Raw genomic sequence first — 25832 nt, 5'->3', positions numbered from 1 at the left:
TGGGAAAGTAAAAGATGGCATATGGAATAGATAGGTACTATTACTGAGGGCAGGGATTATAACTGGATATAGTGCAAAGCAGTATTGGATGGAGAAACTGCAATATTCTATTGAGGCAATACAGTTAGTTCGTATTATACAAAGAAGAAATGGAGGAAGGACCACAGTAAGACAGAGCAAGAGAATATGTGGAAAGTATAAGAGTAGAGTGATAGTACAAACGTCTATGAATGTAAGCTCAAAGTAGTTTTAGCAGGAGGTATTCTGATAGAGAACCAAAGTAATACAGTACATATATAAGCACAATATAAAACCATCACTTAGTAAACATTCATGCACTCAACCCGTACATCAACATCAAAACAATGTTTTATATATCTATAGCTATATCTATCTATTTATTTATATATATATATATGTATATATATATATATATATATATATATATATATATATATATATATATATATATATATATATATATATATATATATACATATATATATATATATATATATATATATATATATATGTGTGTGTGTGTGTGTGTGTGTGTAATGTGCGTATATATATATATATATATATATATATATATATACACACACCAGAACATCAGCCATTCACATTACATACATATGTGTTAAAGGGAAACATGCTCAGCATAAGTAAAACTTATCCTATCTGAATGAAATTGCTCCAACTAGAACACACTACCAGCATTTTTTCACTTTTCTACATAGTCTTAGAACAAATAGAACTGTAATAATGTATGGCACATACCTGCTGTATGAAGGAAGACAGTGACTGGGTATAAGAAGAGTTAAAACTGAGGGGATATTTAGCAATACATTCTACTGCAGTGACCATCCCACCCTCAGGTCAGATTAAATTGTGATCAATCAGTTTATAGCCAGTTCACAGCAATTAACAAATAGATGCCAAATTAAAACAGTTTTTCTGTCGTTTCCTGAATGTAGTATAATATACTGGTATCCAACTTAGTAAGTGGTCCTTAGAGTACACTGACTATTTCATGGAGACTTTCAATCACAGAAGGCATAAGTTAATATACAGTAAGGTTCTTTGTGATAAATGTGCTTACATTATACAATGACAAACTTCTCAATAAACGTGTAGAAGTAGGGCCTTATAGCAGAGCTCCAGCAGTATTATAGTCAGATGTAGAGACTGCAGGCTGTTATACAATGATAAACTTCTCAGTAAACCTGTAGGAGTATAGCCTTGTGGCAGAGTTCTTGCAATATCATGGTCAGATGTACTGACCACAGGCTCTGTTCTATGAAGGAAGATAGTGACTGGGGGTCTTTTTTCATTCATTTTCACATTTTTTTTAATTTTGAATTATTCCAAACACTGAACGTTTAACACGTTTGCATTCTCAATGCGTTTCATGCTTACATCATCACAATGGAAAACAATTATCATATATTGTGATTACATAATGTAGCCCACAGTCTCTGTAAAAGGAAAGAAAGACACAAAAGATGTTTCTTTCTAAATTTCTAACCTCCAAATACACACTTCATAGAACTGCTAAACATATATTACAATATACACCACTGCAAGAAAAGCTACTGTTTAAGTTAAAATGTTTGTTGACATGTGTCTTTTATATCTGTTCTCCCTAACTCTGAGTTGAGGAGCAAGAAAACATTTTTAAACTGTAGCAAACTACTTGGCACATTTGTAGCAAGCAGCTACTATAGTGTGTGTCACACACAGTGTTAAAGTGGTTCATTCTGCAAATGCAATACTAGCTTTCATTTCTGAATGCTGGTAATGCACTGAAGCCCAGTCAAATCAAGATGGCATCTGATGTTTGCACCCACTAACACTTTGAACCCAGGGCAGCTTTCCCCTTTCCCCCAACCTAGTTATATTTTACTATGAAGAATATGAAAATTACAGCGGGAATACCTAATTATTATTTTTTATTTATTTATTTACATTTACTACTGGGTTTATTTGCAACTGTAGGACCCGTGCTATGCTTTTCATTCCAAATGAAAGCAGAAGCCAGATTTATGGCAGACTGCATGTTCTGCTTACAAGAACATTGATAGACTAGTTGTGGCAAGAGAAGTTTTTTTTTTTTTTTTTTTTTTAAATTTTTAATGGGGTTTAGGACCAGGATGGTTTTGCATATACAAAGCATTAATCTATATTCACTGAACATATTTTGTTCAGTCTGAAGTACTTTATTTGTTTGCCAGTTTTATAAATATATATAATAGTGCAAGCGATAAATGCTATCACAGGAGAAAGCAGTTGATATATTATTCATTCATTCATCCATCCATTCATTCATACATGTTACAGTTTTTGTCTTAATCCATTTCTGCTTTTTGTGAGAACTAGAGCCTACCCTGGCATTCATTGGGCATAGAACTGAGCTGCCAGTCTTGATAGTAGTACTAGTCAGTTGCAGGATGGGCACAATAACCCATTCACTCTCACATGGCATGCACACTTATGGGTAATTTCCGGAATCGCCAATTTAGCTATAATATGTTTCTTGGACTTAGGAAGAAAAAAGAGCACCCAGCAAAAATGACATGGACATACGGAGGTTATGTAGACTCCAAACAGAAGGCACTCCAACTAAGGACCATAAAGTATGAGGTAGCAATGCTGACTACTGTGCTAATATGCTTACTCAGGATGGTCTTCCAAGGTCATTTATGAGCTTTTCTCCCTGGGTCTCTGTTGAAAATGGGCTCCTGCCCAGTTGGACACTACCCGGTAATCAAATGTACATAAATAAATAATTAAATAACTTTATGCAGTTTTTAATATGTCCCTAGCTTAAACTTAACAGTGCTTGTCCAGCAAATTCTTACTTCTTATTGTATTTAGTTTTGTTTTCCATGTTAATATTTTGTAAGTTTGTTGTTTTTCTACATGCCATTCTTATATTTTCACCCTCTATACTATTTATAAAGTGTAGAAACTATTTATTGTATGTACTGTATCATCACATTTTATACATTGTTTACTAGTAATTTTTGGTTCCCAATGAAACCTCGTCTTTCAAAATGCAGTGGTATCAAAACATCAAACATAAATGCTGGAAATGTTGAAAGGCAAACTCTCCAACTGCAAGCATTTTTAGCTGGGGGACAAGACCCTGTGCATGTGACAATGCAGGGCAAGCACTCAGTACTCATGAACACATATATATATATATATATATATATATATATATATATATATATATATACACACACACACACACACACACACACACACACACACACACACACACTCCATGATCAAACAAACATTAGTAAGGGAGCAATCTCCTAAAACAAAGGAACCACAGCCAGCACATATCTAGAAGTCAAACCACCAGTATTTTCCTATGGAAAACAGAGACTGGCATCCTGTTCCTCATTGTTATGTGATTTGGGAACTTCATTTTGAAGTAGCATTGGCTACCTCTAGATATGCAATAATATCCTGTAAATAATAAATTTTTTGTTGTTGTTATTTTCTCAGCAGTGGTTGAAATAGGTCCATTTTGGGTCAATCTTTTACACTAGTTTAGAAAAAAGAAAAAAAGAAAACAAACTCAATGAAATACATACATACATAAATACATAGATAAATAAACAAATAAATACAAATCAGGAAATCCCATGCACAAAAAAAACTAGCTTCAGTAAATCATTATAAATAAATAAAATCAGGAAATCCAATGCACAAAGACCTAGTTTTAGTATATCATTTTACATCTCTTATTACAGTCACATGCTTTTCAGATTATTTATCAGTAACTAATGTTCAGAGTGCAGATGTTACTGCTTCTTTAATACTAACATTTTATAATCTGGTTTGGAGGGAAGTATTCCAAAACTAATGTGAAACAGGCTATATATTATATAGGAATTAGCTAAAATCACATTGTATTTGAGATTAGTTTATCTCACTTCCAGTATCACAGAATCTGCCAGATTTCTAATGACTCAGCAGGTTATCATTGGTGACTTGTAAAACTTATTCCACATCATGCAGTTTGCTACAGGAATAAACAGTGTTTTAGTTTAGTGAACATACAATCTCTCTGTTATCCACTGTTAGAATTTCTCTTTATTTTTTAAGCAATTTGAAAACACGCAATTTTATAACTCAGTTCCCTGTTAGAAAATGTATGCACTTTACTGAATCATCTCAGTTTGTTTTTGTTATCAACTCTATTTAAAATGCTTCTTTTGACTGCATATAGCCCTATAATGAACTTACTCCAATTCTATTTGCTCCATGACATACTATTGCTGTATATATTCCTGTAATGTACTCATGCCATATGTATTTGCTTTATGTCATTCACTTGTAATCTATCTGTGGTATGTTTTTTTGTTTGTTTTCTTGTTACCTGTGGAGCTTTTCTCCCCAGGCCTCCACTGAAAATGGGCTCTTTGGCCCAGTGAACTATCCCAGTAAACAAATGCAAATAAACAAATAAAAATACTCTACTTAAAAAAAATGGTACCAGGAGATAACATACTTGACAATCAGTAGATTTATGGACTTATCTGAGGACTTATCTGAGGACACAACAGTTAGGCATTTTGTTTAACATGGGCTTTCGGATATTGGCAAAGGCTCTTGCTACCCCCATAGTGCCTTTTTTAGGCAAGGCTCAAAAGACAAACCCACCTCCATAGGTATCACAAGGGATAAGAAACTAAGAGTAATGCTACTCAATGCCAGAAGTCTAAACCTCAAGATGCACGCACTCAAAACTCTCCTTAGCATGGAGAACATCGATATCTGTGCAGTAACAGAAACCTGGTTCAAGGCTCCCGAGAGCACCCCAGCACTACCAGGTTATACCTTATACCATGCTTTTCGGCCCCAAAACTTGGACCAAACCACAAAAGGAGGGGGAGGATCAATATTCGTCAAAGATACCCACACCTCCAGGTTGGTGGCACAGCACGAAGCATCAGAGACTATCAATGTGCAACTAACAGTGGGTAAAACTGCCTTCCAGTTTATAGCCTGCTACAGACCACCCTCCCAAACCCAGGAACCCCACTCAGTCTTCCTGAGAACACTGGAAAATATGAAAGTCTCTCCAAACACCATTATATTGGGAGACTTCTACTACCCAAACATAGACTGGGAGCATTACTCTAGCTCCAACACCCTAGCCCAAAGGTTCCTAGAATTTATAAAATCAAATGCTATGGAACAACTTGTTACCACTCCCACAAGAGGGGAAAACATACTGGACCTGATCATCACCAACATGGAGACTCTATGCTCCAGACCAGAAGTGTATCCCTCACTGGTAAGATCAGACCATAAACTAATCTCACTGGATATTCACATCCCGACCCCAACCCCTGCCCAAAAAACCACAGTGAAAAACTTCTCTAAAGCAAATTTCACACTCCTCAAAACTGAGGTGGAATCCTTCAAAGCCCCCAGGCCTGTGGAAAATACGGCCCAGACCGCAGAATCCTTTATAAACGCATTCTATGAACACCTTCAGGAATGCATGGATCATGCAATCCCAAATAAAACCAAGACCCAATCCTCCAAAGGCAGACATCCTGTCTGGTGGACCCCAGCCATAAACAAACTATACAATAGAAGGAGGAAGCTACTACGTGATAGAGCAAAATCCCAAAAAGAGAAGGCATCTCTGATGAGTATTAGCAAAAAACTACAGGCACTCATAAAATTGTCTAAGGCCAGCTTCGAGAGAAAAATTGCACAGGACACTAAGGATAATCACAAGGCGTTCTTTAGTTATGTTAGGAACCTGGGTGGGAATTCCCAGATATGCTCAGAATTAGTCCAAAATGACAAAAAATACACCGAACCCACAGACATTGCCAACATCCTGGCTGACAGGTTCAGCGCAAACTTCTCCCCCCCCCCCCTCTGCACCAAAAGGGAAAATATCTATCCCAGTAGAGTGCTGCCCCCCTGACATCTCAGATGCTGAGGTAAGAGCCGCCCTCTCCAAAGCAAAAAACACAGCATCAATGGGACCAGATGGTGTCCCGGGCTGCGTCCTATATGAACTCCAAGAAGAGCTAAACCCAAACATAAAACTACTGTTCAATCTCAGCCTTACTACAGGATATGTACCCAAAGAGTGGCGTACAGCAACAGTGGTCCCTCTCCACAAAGGTGGTGCCTCAACGGATCCTGGAAACTATCGCCCCATAAGCCTGACTAGCTTGGTCTGCAAAGCTATGGAAAGGATCATCATGGACCTCATAAATATTGGGGACCTACAGACACTGGATCCTACCCAGTTCAGCTTTGTTAAGGACAGATCCTGCCTCTTAAACCTGGTTGATTTCTTTGAAACTGTGACCAAGGCCATTGACGAGGGGAAAGTGGTCCACACAGCCTACCTGGACCTCGTAAAAGCCTTCGATACAATACCCCACTCGGGCATTATAGATAAGCTCACCAGCTTAAATATAAACCCCTATGTCACTAGATGGATTGCAAACTGGTCAAGGACAGAACCCACATGGTTAGAATTGCTGGAGCCATGTCAGACTCCAAATCAGTTACAAGTGACGTCCCACAAGGCTCAGTCCAGGGACCTCTCTTGTTCGGTATATATTTCTCGGAGGTACAGGCCAACATGGAAGGACTGTGGCTAACCAAGTTCGCAGATGACTGCAAACTGGTAGCCATAATCGACTCTCCAGCCGACACAAGCATCCTCCAAAAGGGCCTCATAGAAACAGACAACTGGTGCCAGAGCCATGGCCTCAAGCTAAACACCAAAAAGTGTATAGTCATCCCCTTTGGCAAAAACAAAGTGCCCACAAATTACCACATAGGTGGTAATCCATTAAGTATGGAAGAAGTAATTAGGGACCTGGGGACCCAAGCTGATAGCAATCTCTAATTTGACAACCACGTGGCCAAAGTGGTTAGAAAAACATTTTATATAGCCCACCTAATCATGAAGGGATTCACATCTAGATCAGGGGAGGTCATCGTGCCTCTTTACTCATCCCTCATCAGGCCCATAATTGAGTACAATGCCCCTTTTGGGATGTACCTTACCAGACACCTGCAGCAACTGGAAAGACCCCAAAAGTACCTCACCAAGAGGATCAAAGGGCTTAAACAGATGCCATATGCTTCCCGGTTAAAGAACCTCCAGCTCTACTCAGTGGCATACCGCCTGCTCAGAGGCGATCTGTGCCTGACATATAAAGCCATGTCCAACCCGGAATTAATGGACATGCTGCACCTCAGAAAATCCAAATCCCATCGAGCTACGTGCTCGAGAAACTTGAACCTCAGCACTGAAATAAATAGGACATGCTGGAGGGACAGATTCATAACCCAGAGGCTCCCTTAACTCTGGAATAAAATCCCAGTCCAGGTTAGGCAGAGTCCCTCATTGACTCTTTTCAAGAGGAATCTTGATGAGTGGATGGGAGATCGTAGGTTTACCCCAGGTATCACTTCTGTGTCACTGTTAGACAGAGGCACAGTATACTAACCTCGAAAAAGGGCATAGCAAAATTAATTTAAAATGGGTGGCGAAAGCCAAACACACTCTGGCTAGGCTTATAAATGTCCTAGGGTAGATAGCCTAGTATAAACCTATGAACCTATGAACCTATTAAAAAACAGGTAAGGGGGGACATAGCCAGGATGCTGAAGAGATGGAAGCAAGATTCTTCATCTCTGCTGTCCTTGACATATTTCTGATAGGAAATTGTATTTCTGTCATTGTTTTTTTTTTTTACGAAAAAGTCAAAAATTTTAATTATTCTCTTCACTAACATAGAAAATTATTTAAAAATGCCTGCATTTTGCTGTCAAAAACTACTTGAAAGATCCTTTCACATTCAAGCAAGATGAGTCACAGCAAAACTAGTTCTCATGACACTGCATCAAAGAAGGAGCTTCAAAAGGTTTTAGCATACAGGAGTTATCTTTAAAAAATGGATAAAATGGACAGTAAGGTAGAAAAATCCATGGACAGATGCACAAAATAGATGGAATTATTTCAAGAGACACTCGTCCAGCAAAAACTTCAAATTATTGGAATGGAAGAATCTTGAAAACATATGGAAAAAACTACTGGAAGATGAAAATAACACTGAATTTTTATTAGAACAAAAATCAGTCATGTTGGATAAACTGGATGGTCTGGAGAACAGATCCTGAATAAATAATATCTGGATCTTTAGACTCCCAAAGAAAATTGAAGGGAATATCATGTTAAATGTTTTAACCTCCTGGCTCCCTAACATATTTTTTTTTCCATAATAAATTTTTATTGATATATATTTTCAAAATACAATAAAATCACACACATAATTCACTGCTATTACAACCAAAACTATATACAATATCTACATGAAATGCTTCCATATAAAATCATCATTATTCCAAAAAAGAAGACACCAGGGAAGAAAAACAAAGCCAAAACATTTGCAGAAGTACTTTGCGTCCATACATATCATACATATTTTCAAAACATTGTTTCCTCCACATATACATCCAAATTTTAATATATTCCTAATAACAGTATTATGCTAATATAATGTTAAAAACCTTTTCCCATATTTTTGGGTTATTAATATTTTTGTTACTTTGCTTCAGGAGTAGTTTATGTGCTAATATATGCTTTATAGCCACAAACTTGAAATTATCCTATGATGTCTTATCTGGTTCTAACCAATTTGTAGCTATATATAACTTCATCAGCAAAAAAATATTCATACATATTATAGTTTGTGACCTAGAGAGCTCTCTTGGAGGAACATGTAAAATCATAAATTCCCATGATAACGTTGAACTTTGATAACCCATCTTTTGTAGTTGTGTTCTAAGAGAGTTCCAAAGTTTATATTATACACTTGCAACTCCAGAACATATGAAGAAGATCCGCCGTTTGATTTGTGCAATATGAACAAGTTGGAGAATTCCTAGGATTAAATTTATGTAACCTAAGATGAGTATAATAAGCATTATTCCAAATCATCAACTGCATATACATCAACTTTTGAAAAGAGACTGATTTTATTGTTAAATAAATTGCTTTTAATACCTGATTATCTGCTACTGTCATTTTGTTTACCCAATACCCTGATAACAGAATTTTATCCTGGAAGTTTAAATCTTTAATTAATTTATTTGTTGTTGTTATAAATTTGACCTCCTGTTGGAGAGCCTGCCACAATTCAGAGCATTTACCCACAATTCCAACTACCGGTTTAAAGTTTTCAAAATGACTCAGAGCAAGTTCTCTGATTTGTCTCATGACAACCATATAACTCTTAGGAAGATTCAATTCCTGCCTAACTTGTGAAGCCGATAAATGAAATTTATTAAAAACATCAATCAGAGTCAAATTAACTATTAATGGTAATTTACTAAGATCAATCAACTGATTATTTAGTTTAAAATTGGGATTCCTATGGAAAGGCTGAAAAACCATCATATATTGCAACAAGTCTACTGATTGGAATAAATTTTGCAAAGATGACACATATGTTTTTAAGTGGTCTGTAATCCTGTACTTTATCAAACTAGTTTTATCCAAAAAGGGTAAAGCTTTAGGATTTATGTTCTGATCTAGAATATGCTTGTAATTCAAGACCACCCAAGTTGGTATCCACTTTGTACTAATTACCTCGTAATTAGCAATTCTTAAACACCTGTTGGCATTCACAATTAAATAGTATACTTCAAAATTCGGTAACTCAAGTCCTCCTCTACTCTTCGGGGTCATTAATTTCTCATATGATATTCTAGTTTTCTTTGGCTCCCAAATAAATTTAGCTAGATCTTTATGAATTTGTTTAAAAACTGTCTTTGTAATTGATACTTGAGCAGACCTAAAGATATATAACATTCGTGGTAATATATTCATTTTCACTATTGATACTTTTGCCAATACCGGCAGTCTTAAATTCCTCCATCTGCCACAATCAGCTACTATTAGTTCCCATACTTGTTTAATATTATTACTATAAAAGTCCTTATTATCTGTAGAGAAGCTAGTACCCAAATATTTGATATTTTCTTTACATGATATCTTCCCCAACAGAGACATTAATGAAAAAGGTTTAGGGGTTCTTAACGGGAAAATACTAGTTTTCTCCAAATTAATTTTGTAATTAGAGACTTCTGAAAATTCGTTTATAACATTTAATATCTTTTCACTATCAGAAATTGGGGTTGTACAATAAATAATAAGATCATCAGCAAATGCCGACATTACTAATTTATTCCTATAAAGTATTGATGCATTATGATACAAATTTTGCTTAATATATAAAAATAGAGGTTCTAAATAAAGGTTAAACAATAAGGGGGACAAAGGGCAACCCTGCCTTGTACCATTTTTAATCTGTATTCTTTTAGAATAACTCCTATTAATATATAACGTAGTATACGGATTACTATATAATATTTGTAGTATCTGAATAAATTCCTGTGGCATATTGAAATAAGGCAACACATCAAACAAAAAGTTTATATCCACTCTATCAAATGCTTTCTGAGCATCTATTATAAGGGCATAAATATTAGAGTTGTTTTGTTTAGCATACATCATCATATTATGTAGTGTAAGTGTGTTATCACTAGTTTGTCTAGTTGCCATAAATCCAGCCTGTTCCTTAGAAATTAAATGGATCATAATCTTTTTTAATCTACATGTTATAATGGTAGTGAGAATTTTCATATCCACATTTATTAATGCTATTGGCCTGTAATTATCCGGGCTTTGGGGGTCTGAATTAGCTTTATGTATAAAGATTGTTTTTGACGCATTAAGGTGAGGGTCACTAATTTTATTTCTGATTATGTAGTTAAATACATGAGACAATATTTTACCAAAACTATCAGCAAACTCTTTATAAAATTCAACTGTCAAACCATCAGGACCTGGTGGCTTATGTACTTTCATATGTTGAATTACATATACTATTTCCTCTGAAGATATAGGTTAATCAGATCACCTTGCAGACTCTCTTCTAATTTTGGAAAATTAATTTTTTGCAAGAATCTTTTATTCTGTTTATGTATAGACCTATCAATTTGACCCTCATAAACCTTGGTATAGATTTTTTCGAAAATATCAATAATATCCTCAGTTTTAGAATACACTGTGTCATTGCATTGTATTTCCGAAATATGTACTGTTGTTTTCAATTGATTTATAATCCTTGCCAATGCTTTTGACAGTATTTGAACATTATTGGCATATTTCGCTAAACACCTATGCTCCTGAAGTGTTACTCTACTATTATGCAGCAAGAAGAGATCCCTTTGACATTTCAACATTTCCTTCTCTGTTTGAGCATTAAAGTTCTGAATCAGTTCTTTCTCGAGTAGCTTCACTTTTGTTTCTAATTTTTGAATATCATTGTTTTGCCTTTTCTTATAATATGAGGCTTTTTGCAAAAGAAATCCTCTAATTTGAGATTTAGCTGCTGCCCATTCAATATCAGGAGTATGTTCCTGAAGCTTCATCCTATCTGTTAAACCTTTCAGATATTTTACAATTCCATCTATTATATCCTTTTTATTTAACAGATTTGGATTAAGTGACCTATTATAACCTCTATGCATTCTTGTATCTTTTAAATCTTTAGAAAACCTTAACGAAATTTTTGAGTGATCCGATAGATATCGAGTATGTATAACCACTACTGGTTCCAAATTAATTAATGCTTTGGATAGCAAGAAAAAATCTATCCTAGACCACATTTTGTGGCATGGTGAATAGAAGGTATACTTAATTGCATTATTAATATTAAGTGCATAACAAAAGGGGTCATATAATTGAAAATCTTCCTTGAAGTCATTTAATGCTATCCCGGCCTGCTTATTAAATGCTCTTTGTGGACAAGACCTATCCAACTTTGGATCTTGATAGGTATTCCAATCCCCACCCACAATAAAATAATAACCATCATACTGTGTTAAGATTGGATATAATGATGCTATGAAACTTTGTTGGTCATTACATGACGCATATATATTCAAAAGTAAAAGAGGTTTATCAAACGCATTATCCGATAAAATAACATAACACCATCGCCCATTTTGATCCACTTTAGAGTCTAAAATCTTGTCTTTGTATTGAGTTTTAATAATTATAGCTACTCCAGCACTGTTTGTCTTACCTTCTGATGCCACTACTGCTCTAATCCAGTTCTTTTTCCTAATATCATCCCACTGATCATTTAACAAGTGTGTTTCTTGTAAAAATGCAAACAGTGCTTTGTCCTGTAGCAATATGTGTAGTAACAGCTTCCTCTTCTTCTAGTTCTGGAGCCCTTTAACATTCCATGAGTCTAATTCCCACATTGACAGGTCTAATTATCCAATAATAGTATAAAAGGGAAATTATCCAATGGATATGTATTAACTGCATACTAAACATAATCTGGAAGCATTTCCTACATCCCGTCCCCAGCCAGTGCCTACCCACTTTACCCCTGGACCAGGACTTATATAGGTCTGGTATGTAAAAAAACATGAACAAGGTTAGAAACACAAACATATTTAAAAGCTTCATGTAATAAAACTTAAAACATTTCCTAAACTTACAACCTATATATTCTAACTTAGCTACTACAAAGTCTAAACTAAACATTCCCTAACAAACACTGCTATTGCTCTACAGCTTATGTTCCAACTATTAATTAAGCAAATCTCTATTGTAAGGTATTATTACCATTTAAAGAAAAAATGTTAATATATTAACTAGCTACTTATACCTACCCCAAATACCTCTTTTGGTACAATCATTATTTATATACCACTTTTATTGAGAGAGAGAAAGAAAGAAAATGAAAAAAAAAAAACACAGACAGAAAAAAAAATGCATCCCACATTATAATTCTGTACCATACACAGTGCCTGCAACTACCAATTATCAAAGTTTTGCAATTGCATGCTTTAGTTCCTAACTATACTGACATTAGTTGTCTGATTAACACCACCCAATAGCCACTATTTACCTATTTATATTCATATATATATAGTGCTATACCTTGCACCCACTGCAGATATTGTAAAAATATAATTTGGTTCAACACTATAAGCATAAGGAAAAAAAAAACAGATGTTATTATATGCTTCACGTACATATTCTAATGTTATTTACTTGTTAAAAAAACATTAACACATTATGTCAGTTCTTTTCAGCTTCACAAACCAGGAAACCATCAGTAATACGCGCGACAGGAGACCGCTTTCGCAGCTGGACCACAGGAAGTGTTACATCAAAATCCACACTCTCAGCTGCATTCAAGAGATTTCCTGTTTACCACTCGACGAAAAAAGTTCGTAGAGGTCATAAAAGTTCGGAAAACGGCCAGCAGACCCTCGGATTATTGCAAACAAACAGTTTTATTGCTTTTACAGAGGCCTAAACAACTTAAGCAGGGAACAAAGGATTACCTAAGCCTCGAAGTATAGTAGATACTGGATCTGACCTCAGGAGCATGCCAGTCTCAACGGAAGTTTCTTTCAGCCCTCTGATGCAGGTAAAACTTTAAAAACTTTCAGAAACACTCCCTTTGCCTCGTTTTTAGTAGAAACAGAATATTTAATCCCATCCACCATAAATGTAAGCACATTAGGATATTTCATCTGGAATTTAATTTGCTTGTCAATCAGAAATTTACAGTATGCAGATAAAGACTGCCTAGCTTGCCTTACTTGCAGTGGTAAATCCTGAGCCAGAGATATTTTACTATTTTTCCACATAACAAAGCCACCATTCTTTTTGCAGTAAAGTATTTTGCTAACATCTTGAAAGTTCAATATCTTAGCATATACAGGTCTAGGCATATTAGAAGCTTGTACCTCTCTCAGTGCTCTGTGTGCCCTTTGATAACAATTTGTTTCACTCCATCAGCATCATTTAACAAAACTTCAAGTATTTGTGTTATAGTTGGTATTAGCTCTGCATACTGAATGTTTTCAGGGATCCCTCTAATAATAATATTATTTCTTCTAGACCTCGCTTCTAAATCAATAAGTTTGCTTTGCATGGCTTGTAACTCCACATCATGTACCTTTGTTTTCTTCTCCAGCAAGTCTATTTTGTCCTCGGTTTCTGAAATTCTAGCCTCTGTTTTGTCCATTCTCTGCAGCAACTGATTACATAAAACTCCAAAAGTTTGTATTTGAGTAGTCAGGTCCTTTAAAGCTTCTTGTATAGGCAATAAAGCATGTTTGATATCGTCCATGTTCTGTGGCTGATCAGTTTTAGATCTAGTCTCTGGTTTCTGTTGTTCCTGCTGTCTAGTAATTCTTTGTTTTTTCGCACTCCCATCCTTTACTGGTGACTGTAATTCCGACAGCTTTGTTTTGGTAGTAGTTGTTTCCATGCTTTTTCCTTCTTGTGACATTTTCCTTTCCCCAAGCTGACAGGTAAAATGAAGAATGCAGACAGTCCTTTGTTTATTTCTCTCTTCAGAGCTAGCTAATCACTTGGAATCCTGATAGATAAAGACTTTTTTTCCACTTTTTTCCTGGTTATAGATTAATTAAGTGTAGATGCATCTTTTTTTACTTTAATTTGATGTTCAAACCTCTTGGTATCGACTCAGGTTACAGATTTTTCTCAGGTTTATTGAGGAGCTGCAGGTCAGCAGTGTTTACAAAATGGCAGCCATCTCTGAATCTTGCTCCCTAACATATTTGATTTGAGTGAAGCAATGTCATATGGAATTGAGAGAGCACATAGATCTCTCACAGTGACTCATTCTGATTAAAATTCCACACTGAGATCTGTTATTAAGATTTTTTTCTCAAAACAGCATGGTCAAATTCTGCCATCAAATTAGATGGTAAAATAATTAGGTGTGATATTGATTATTCACCTACAGTAATTTCCAAAAGAAAACAATTCTTGCCCATCATTAAGAAACTAAAAACAAGCAGATTAAAGTTAATTTGCTTTTTCCAGCTAGACTAAAAATATTTCTTCCAGGTGAAACAAGAACTTTTGAGGACATAGACTCTGAACTTTCTTTCCTAAAAGTAAAAAAAAAGTAATACACAACCTTAGGAAATGGATTGGAGTAACAGTTCTTTGAAAAGACTGGCTGAGAGAAATGGATAGAAAACACAGGTAAAGAAGAAGAAGTTAAAAGAGAAATGACTATTTAATTAAAGTATTATTATGAATCTACAAGTGGCCTTCATACTATGTTTAAATAGCATTTTTGATTTTTTTCTTTCAGTATATTTTATCAACATAATCTACCAAATCTTCAGAAGAGAATCTATATCTCTACAACTTTGAGGTAACTATATAATCATAATATTATTTAATTAGTTCACCCTATATACTTTTATTTATACTTTACAGTGTTAAAATTTCAATTAAAATGGGTTTAGAGTGCTGATGTCTAAAATATACTGACAACTGGTCTAGTAAATAATATATATAAATATATATATATATATATATAAATATATATATATATATATATATATATATATATATATATATATATATATATATATATATATATTTTTTTTTTTTTATCTCTAATGGAGGTCTGAGACAAAGCTATAAAAAATAATACAGGGTTTCGTGCTACCAGGCAAGGACTCAAATGGTTATGCCTTCACAAAAATATAGCTATGTTTAATGGTTTGACTGTGCTTTGGGTAGAGATATCATAGTTGGTGCTCTTGTTCTTTAAATTGGCCCAGTGCAAACCTTTCTAGCATAACACAGCACATTTTAAATTATGTAATATTATGACTGGGCTGGATTGTATGGACTTGGCTTGTGTTTTGGTTCCGGCAGCTTGAAGTTGCAGTATTCCAGGTATGGAAGCTCTGCTTGTGTGATGAGTGATGAGGCAGTCACAAAGACACTTGTCTAAGCAGTAGTGATATTTGAGTCTTTGAGAGGTATCAGTGACTAAGGTAGGCTTTTTAGTAATAAATGGTTTAATGCTATTTGTTCAAATGGTGGGAAATTGCAGTGATTTAGCTGTTTGGTTGGGAGAGCCGTTTTGTTGTGGATGGATGCTGTAGCTTCAGTTGGTGACTGTTTGTACTGGTGATTTGCAATGCTTTTGTAAGTTTGCTGGGTGTATGGATGGTTTAGGCTGCCGATGTCTTTTGGAGAGATTTGTTGTTTGTTGGGTGGAGTTGTGGACTGATTTGGGACTGTTTTTTTCTTTAGATGTGATTTCGTCCTACTGGAGAGGAGTGGGGTCAATTTGTCTGCTTGGTTGAGCTTTTTTGGTGTGGCAGATTAGAATTGTAGAGCTATGCTCTGTTTGGTTGATGATATATTTTAGGGTTAAGAATTGATTGTAAACTGTGAATTACATACACTGTTGGCTCGGCAGTTCTTTGGATACCTTGGTGGCTGAAACCTAAAGACACAAGCAGGTAGCAAAACTTGTGGAAGCTTTTTGTGCTGGCTTGAGTCATTTTGTTTTTCTTTTCTCTCCTTCCTGCCTTCATCGGGAAGATAAGGAATCATAGTGTTGTGCGAGCATTTCCTTGGTTGTGAGTGGTGAGGGGCATGACAAAAGAGCAGTAAATGCAATAGTTTGCCAGTGGATGTTTAGCAATTCTTTTTAACAACAATGAATGAGCAACTCAATCATGTGAATGCTAGGACTGAATGGAATAGAATGACTATTGCATATATACGTAATAAAATTATTTTTTGTTTGGCTCACTTAACAAGTCATCAAGGGGCAAGACTGTTAATCTGATCTTGGTTGACTTTGAGATACACTTAGATTATACAGATGTGGCAGTATATGCAGCCTTTTATCTCAGATTATTGTTCAGTCTGTATGGGGTTGTGGTTCTCTGACAGTGTACAGTTAAAAGAAGGTTATGTACTGTTCTGCAAATATTTTATTGAAAGGCAAAATGTTTAGATAATTTACATGTAAGTGAAGTTCAGAGAAATATTCACTTTGTCACTAGTTTGATGTACCTGTTGTCTACACATATATAAACGCAATAGTGTTAAAGTTCATGTGATTAGTTACATCTGTCTCATTGATTTGTTGTCAGCACAGTAAGCAACAGGCTTCACAGCCAGCAAATGAAACCAGATGAAGAACAGCTAGAATATAAACTGGACAAGACAGTCAGAATATAAACTGGGCATGGCTAAATGGCTGAGATCATAACACATATAAAAATAAAGGTCATAGACTATTGCTGTGCTAGTTAATACCTTGTCCGAAAGGCTGATCAACAAGAATAAAGGAGGTAATGTCCATCTTTGTAAGATGGAACCATGTCAGCTATAGAACTGCAAGAGGTCTGATCAGATGTGGAAGTGACTTGGGTCAGAATGTGAAGAAAAGAGTTCCAGTCTGCAGAGTAGTGATACATACATCCCCAGCACAGTGACAACACTCTCATATGGATTTCCATACAATATTCAGATTTTACTTTATAATTTTAGTTTAAATAGGATAAGACAATGGTTGTCTGCCGAATAAGTAGCAAATCATTAAGATTGTGGTCAGTGAATAAAAGGCAGACACGTGAGTTTAGGATTATATAATTTTCAGAGAATTTTATGCTAGTATATGCCCTTTTATAGTATCAGCTCTTTGAGTTTCTAAAAACAATATTTTGGATCATGATTTTCCTTTAGTTTATAATCTTATTCAGTTTTTTGCTTTAAATGATTGAGAAATATGCTACTGTTGAGACTGTTGTTTTGCTGACCTTCTGAATTTATAACAAGAATGTTTGGGGTGGTTCTCACATCTGGATTTTTATCACAATATTATACATATCTATTTGTCTGTTTTTTTTAGCTTCAAGGTGTTGAAAATTAGGAAATTTGGTTTAACGTTTATAATGAGCATCCCCCTCAAACATATAATTGGGTACTTCTTAACATGTCTGACTTTTATATCTAATTTAATGGTAATAATTTGAATTAGCAGTTATCCTTTTTGTATTATACAATAATATACATAAACACAGCATGGCACAATTTGTATAATCAATAGTATTATAAAACACCTTTCAAATTATTCTCAACAAAATAAAAAAGTTCTGTAGTGGCATATGGAATATCATTTATCATAAACATGAACACACAAAATTAATATGTATATTAAATAGACACATAGAGGAAACATAGTAATAAACATAGAACAAGTGAACAGGCGAAACAATGTTAGATACAGCAAATAAAGATACTTAAATGGAAGGCAGGTCTAACAGGAACATTAAGTACATATTTTTTATACAGAGTTGATTATAAAATGAAAACATATAAATGAACAGTCAGATGGTCTGACTTACTGGCAGAAAATATGTCTTCAACAGACAGTTATCTAGACAAGAACTATCTACAAGACATCTATTGGGCATCTCATATATATCTGAACTGGGCTACAAAATGTGAAGCTGGAAAACTAATCTAATTGAATGTATATGTAAGTTCAGTAAAGTTGCTTATTAATGAGGGATAAAGTTACAATCTCATGAACTGCAGTAAAGAAGAGTACTCAGACATGCATATAATTATAACAAAGTTACCGTTAACCGTATGATTCTAATGCTTATCATTTTTAGTGATCACACATGATATTATATAAATATTTTTGAGTAAATTTATTAGGATATGTTATCTATTTATTAAGATATACAAACATATTGATTAGATGCTGTAACAAATGTTGGAGTTATAAGGAGGATGTTATTATAAACATATAAGGCATTATAATTACTGTAAGCTAGTACACTGGTATGCTTGACAAAAATATGGCAAAATATATACTGTCTAGAGTGCAACTTACACCATCAATGTTGTCAAACAGAAATGTAATCATTATGTATATTGCTGGAACATATGCCACACATGCAAATTGTATAACTAACAGATAAAAGATCCAAAATATTTGCAAGTAATGATTTTTATTTACAGATTCCAGATTATTTTACAATCCAGTATAACAGAAAGAAAATGCTTCAGTCTTCCCAACAAACCATATATTTAAAGATTATTTTTGTATATTTTAAGTTGTCATTATATGTAAATGTATTATATTTGGGTCAATATTAGCATGTTGACAGGGCTGTTCATCGAACGCCCTTACGTTGATACATATAAAATGAAATCCCAGAATCTCGAATGGCCACAATAGTGATTTATTTCCCAGGGAAAACAATTACTGGCCAACAACAAACAAACCAAACTGACAGACAAATTAAAGTGGGGGCTGTGCCCCCGTACCTGTCCTACTTAAATATACTAACTCTGAGATTGCACTACAGTGCAGGAAATGGTAAATTCCCAACAACGGCCCAGCATTTTTTTTTCTCTGGGAAAAAATCACTATTGTGGCTGTTTGAGATTTTGGGGTTTCATTTTATATGTGTCGACGTAAGGGTGTTTGATGAACAGCCCTGTCGACATGCTAATATAGTCTCTTATATTATATATATATATATATATATATATATATATATATATATATATATATATATATAAACACCTGTCACCCAGAATATGGAAACACTATGTTGCATAATATAATATAATAAATATATGAATCTTTTAATTAATAAACAGATGTTCTTCTCTGATATTAATTTGTTACAACATACATATATACAAAATATATCCTTCTAAGTAAATGCTATGTAGATTAGTATACTACTATTGAAAGCTTTCAACTTATTTCTTTATTCTCAGGGTTAAAATATACATTTTTAATCATCCTAGAGAAATATTTTTAGCTAAACAATTAATTTCTTCTCAGAATATAATCATAATCTTTACTATCCTCATTCTCATGCAACTGCTTTCTATTAGTATATTTAATATATTAGCTCATGGAATTCTATATACTCTACCTGATTTTAACCATTAGTTGGAACCTTTAAACATTTTTAATAATACTTACTCTTACTTTTTTTGAGTCATATTAGGTAGATGAGTAAATATAATGCAAACCATTTATCATTTTGCAAGATCAGATTTAGTTAAGTTGCCAGATAGAAAAATGTTACTCTTATTTATGTTATGATAGGCACTCTTACTACAATAAAATAAATTAATTTGATTATAATATAAATCTGTTCTTAGAATTATACTATTATATTTTCATATCGAATTGGTATACATACTTCATTTTATAACTTTGGTCAGATTAAGTCATACAGATTTCATATATGATGTATTAAAGAAAATCATTTTTATTTGCTATATAATATTTTAAAGCCTTCTAGAGTTAAAATATTTGTTTATTTGCTGGATTTTGTTTTACTTTATTATTAAATACAATCCCTGGGATTCAAAAAGCTGTGTTTTCCATGTAGGAACAGTGTAGGAGCTCTTGCATGGAAAACGGCTGCTGAGCAATTCAGGATAGTGCCTTTTTCACGTGCACGAGCGGTCCTACACTGTTCTAGCATGGAAAACCACAAAAAATGCAAATCACCTCATTTGCTGGTGAAAAACATGCAAATGAGGTGATATTGTACTCTACCAAGCTGCCAGGTATCCGTGCTAGAATAGCGTCAGTGCAGAAATATATTCAGAAAATAACAGTACATTTCTGCAATTGACAAAACGGAGACATGACAGCTTGTGGAAAAGCATGTTTTATGTACATTAGACATGCCAATGGCCAAATATAAGGCCATTGGCATTGAAAAGTGATTAATTATTATGAAAACTAAACTTTTTTTTGACCGATTTCGGGCATTTAAGCATAGGGCAGTGGGGTGCAAATGGGATTGTGCCAAAAATAAAAAAAAAAATGGGAAAACTTAATTTTAAGTTAAATCTGCAGTTTGCCATTATAGTCAATGGCATGCAAAATGTAAACAATACCAGGGAGAACTGGGTGTCAAGGGGAAAGGGTCTGTGTTAATGCAGTAACTAATGACCTGCACACTGGGGTATGCAAATGAGGGGAGTTATACTGAATCACAGATATCTTCAAAGTGTCAGCTTGCACCTAACCATGTAGGTGCAGCAATACAACAGTGCAAGTGTAAGAACTGAATGACTTCATAAGGGGGAGTGTCATGCTTCCTGTAAGCTCATTGGAGCTCTGTGGCCCATGTGTCAAATGTGCCTGAGTACTGTGTACATAGCCTAAACAGATGTGTGCGCCGCGCACCGGGATTTAAATCAAAAAAAAAAAAGAGTATATAGCAGCACTGTTTACATTTGAGTATCAGGTATGCATGGCATGCCTTGGGGCTTAAATAGGGAGGAACCAGGAAGGGAAAACAGCACTAGGAAGGCAATCAAGGAGAACTAGCATAGCTGGCAGGTAGAATGTATCAGAATCAGCCAAGTACACATCCAGCAGCCCAGCACACTAATATAAACTATGGAAACACCCTACAGACTGTTTTTTCCCACAAACTACACCACCGGTGTACACAGATGGGGGATTTTTAAATGGCAAAAGTAACTAAAAATGTTAGAGGCTGCTGCTGCTTTACTCCATTAATATGTGCTAGAGACTGAGGGTGGTGAGGAAGATAATGCTGACAACCAACCCACAGTGAGGAGGAGGAAAAGAGTGAACAGACTCAGGGTAACCTACCAGGGCCTAGAGGAGCTGGAGATAGTAGAGCACTATAGGGTAGACAGGGACATTCTACAGCAAATCGTTGAGCTGTGCCAGCTATGCCTCACACACAGAACTAATAGAGGGGAACCCATCCCAGTGGATACCAAGGTATGTCTAGGCTGAAGAATACAAGCCACAGGTACCTTCCAAAGACAAACTGGGGATATCATGGGGGTCTCACAGGCATCAGCATCCAGGGTACTCCACTAGTTCTTGGATGCCATGACACAACATGCCAATGAGCACATATATTTCCCCACTGCCTGTGAGGCGCTGACAAGACATATGCATCTCTTCCACCATATAGCAGAATACCCTGAGGTAGTTGGTGATATAGACTGCATGCACATCCACATCAAAGCACCACCAGGTGAGTGGGGTAGGGTCTATATAAACAGCAAGGGCTTCCCCTCCATCAACTGCTAGGTCATGTGCGATGCCCAGGGCATTATCATGAATGTGTGTGCTGGCAGCCCTGGAGGCTATCATGACTCCCACATGTGGCATTGCTCACAGCTGTATCAGGCATTTGCCAGGGAGGACATCCCATATGGCCATCTAGTTGGGGATTGCTGGCTATGCACTGGAGCCATGGCTGATGACACCCATCAGAAATGCACACACCTGAACAAGAACACCATAATGAGGCACACGCACAAACCAGGATCATTGTAGAGTGTGTGTTTGGGATGCTCAAGTCACAGTTCCACTGCCTTGACATATCTGATGGAGCCTTGCAGTACTCATCAGCTGCATGTACACAAATGTTCATAGTATGTGCCACGATGCACAATATGATCCTGCAGAAACAGCTGCAGCAGGAACAGCAAAGGGCAGGGTTACACAGCCCCTCACCATAGCCAATGCCAGCACAGGCACAGAGGGACAAGGACGAGGAACATCCTGAGCCTGGCCCTGTAGGCAGAAAGAGGCACACCCAGTATTCCCAGGCCTTGGCAAAGAGGCAAGGCATAGCACACACACTGACACTGTAGGGACCCAGGGACTTATACCGCTCTCTGACTCGCACATACAGTAAAAGGGATGCCAAACATGACACTACCTGAGCTTTACCATGTATAGGAAGTGTACTATGTGCATACAACATAGTCAGCCCTCCAGCACCATCCTCAATACTGGACCAACAACAAGGTAAGTCACCCTTCCTATCAATTACTGAATGGAGTAGTATGTTCTCATACTTGTATGTATGATATGGATGCAAGCATGCAAGGGAATTGGGTGGCTGAATGGGATAGCAGCAGACAGTTGTATGGGACAGCAGGAAATGCATAGCAAATACTGGTATCAACATACTAGGCAGCACTACACAAGGTGACAACCCCCACCACAGTACATGTGATGATCCAAAGAACAGTGGGTGTCAATAGGTCACACACATGGATGTTAATAAGGGTCACATACCCACCACCAGCCTCACCCAGCAGTACAGGTGTAGATAACCATGAAGAAAGGCCGAGCTAAGGCCCCCAAATGATGGCAATAGTAAACAGCCCCCCACCAGACCTAGACAGACATACTACAACAGGTCTGGCAGTTGCATCCTAGTTCTGAAGGGTAATAAACCTGAAACTGAAATATATGCCATTAAGATCTAACATGTGTACCCTACTGATATGCCTCCTGTCTGCATGATAGGTCACAATACAATATGAAATGGAAGCCAACAGAGTAACTGAAATACCAGTACAGTAATTTCAAATGTTAAAGTCTGCAGGTATGCACCCCTGCCCCACAATCACATGTAGAAATGCAGTAACAGATGGCCTGCAGCACTCTCAAATGGCCTACAGTCCTCTGCCAAAGGCCCATGCCTCACCCATAGTGCCAATGTACAGAATGTCAGGGGTCCCAACTAACAACCTAACACAGTAAACAGAAAACAAATGCAAGACCATGTTGACAAATGTCAGTAGCATGCCTCCCCATGTCCTAATGCAAGGACTGTGGATCAGGCCATAAATACTACTGGGATAAAGGCCCAACTATAGGGATACCTCTGAGCTATTGCTTGCATAATGTTAGGCAGAGGAGAGAATAAGAGGTGGGGGTGTAGAAGCATGGATGTCATGGAGTGTGTGAAGTCTGAAACTCTAATGTCTGCCCATACTACTCCCGACTGCAAACCAATGAATGAATAGCCACAAAACCGCTTGTAAATCTCAATGTGAAGATAAACTGACCAGATATACAAGTCCTGCCTCTAGATAACCTGGCTGTATCTGTACAGCTGAGAGGTATGGCCCCAGCAGGATATGGCCATTCCGTGAAGTTGAGAAAAGCACAAGGAGGGGATCCCCAGCCAGCATACTAACAAGGTGCTGGAACATTTACACAGAACCAGCAGTCTATTGTCTGTAGCTACCTGTAGTCTATATGCCTCAGAATATTGGTCTCAGCTTCATTCATCTTATATTTCCCGGTAAATAACTGAGCAAAGAATGATAACTGACAGTAGTTGATGACATGACACATCACAGTGTAAAACAGTACATATGTCAGAAAATCTGTGCTACAATCAAACATGTCCCACAAGCAGCACAAACAATAGTTACACTATCCCCCATATGTTCAGCCCATTGTGTCTCCATATTGGCAACTTGTCTACAGATAACCTGCAGAAACAGTTTGCTAATTGTAGCTGTAGCACACAAAACCCTGAACTGGAGTCCAACCCTCCCTGGAATGGATGCACACTCTCAGAATAGAAGGTCATACTGTGCATGCTCCTACACTTAGAGAAATTAAGCTAATGTCTCACAACACAGTGAACTACAGATATCTGTTATTCGCAGCTGTCTGTGCACACACACCAAATTGTACACCATTGATACTTCACACACACACATCGGATAGGAATACTCACACATATCTAAGGCCAACATAATATAATATGTCAAACATACACACACAAAGATGTGGGGAAGAGAAAGACAGACAGCGACAGAGAGAATCCCATTATGAGGCATGTCCCATGCACTACACATCCCATTGGCCTATATCACATGATGTGCTGATGTCATTCACTGTAGAAACACCTTTGGTTAGCCCTCAGCCCTATACTCTCAGTGGTGCTTGTGATAGCTATGTAACACTACAGTACAATTAGGTATCCATGTAGCAGTTGTAATCTCAGTCCTGTGAAATGTAAAGTTGTGCGTGAGTGTGTGTGTGTGTGTGTTTCTAGATGAATGTGGTTGAGGCCATTCACACTCACTAAACTGCCCTTACCCCTCCTTCAGCACTGCTGCTGATGTCACTCACCTTCAAAGATACCTTTACACACCTCTCCACCATGTAAGCTCTGTGGTGTGCACAATAAATGCGGAACAATGCAGTAGCAATAACTGCATAGGTAGGGGTTTGAATCTCATTCCTAGCAAGTGTTTGTAGGTGTACACGTCTACATATATATATGTTTGTACCTCAAAGATTTGGGCCCCATTTACACACAGTACACATCTCAGTGCCTGATTTTAGCAGTCCTGCAGGTTTCATTCACCTTAGAAATACCTGTTGGCAACCCTAAACCATGTCAGGTCAGTAGTGAATGTAGTAAACATGTAACATAATGGTTCAAAAAGATAGTTAGATAGAGGTTTGAACCTCACTCCTGGCAAATGTAGATGTGTGTGTAAGAGAAAACATTTTGTGGGATCTCTCACCCACTACATCACCCAATGCCAGTATTTACAAGGGCTGGTGATGTTCCTCACCTTAGAAGTACCTTGGGACAACATCCACCCTATAAGCTCTGTGGTGTGTATGATAAATGTGTAACACTGTAGTAAAAATATATAGCTAGGTAGGTGTTTGAAACTCAGTACTGGCAAGTGTGTATGTATGTGCCTGTCATCAGTATCCTGTGTGGGGGTTGGCACAGTTGTGTAATTACAGGATCCATGGGGAGGGGGGGTTTGCTAAAATATTATGTTGAGGACCTAGTATATGACCCAATGTCCACATTACAAGACCAACAGTTGTCAAACACCGTAGAGGTTGGTGTAGACAATCCACAGCCCTAAATGTCTAGTGCCATGTCCAATGACTACATGACAGTATGGATTAGTGAACAATATAGGCAACTCTTCTAATACTCAGAGACCACTCTCCACCCATGAATCATACACAAACATACTTGGCTAGGCAACAACCACTATATTGGTAGTTCCCCTGCATATTGCCTCACAGAAAGTACTCACAGTGTGATTG

Source organism: Protopterus annectens, chromosome 3.part0 (assembly GCF_019279795.1).
Source record: "Protopterus annectens isolate FY-2018-M chromosome 3.part0, PAN1.0, whole genome shotgun sequence".
Taxonomy (NCBI): Eukaryota; Metazoa; Chordata; order Ceratodontiformes; family Protopteridae; genus Protopterus; species Protopterus annectens.
This window is presented reverse-complemented; position numbering follows the sequence as displayed.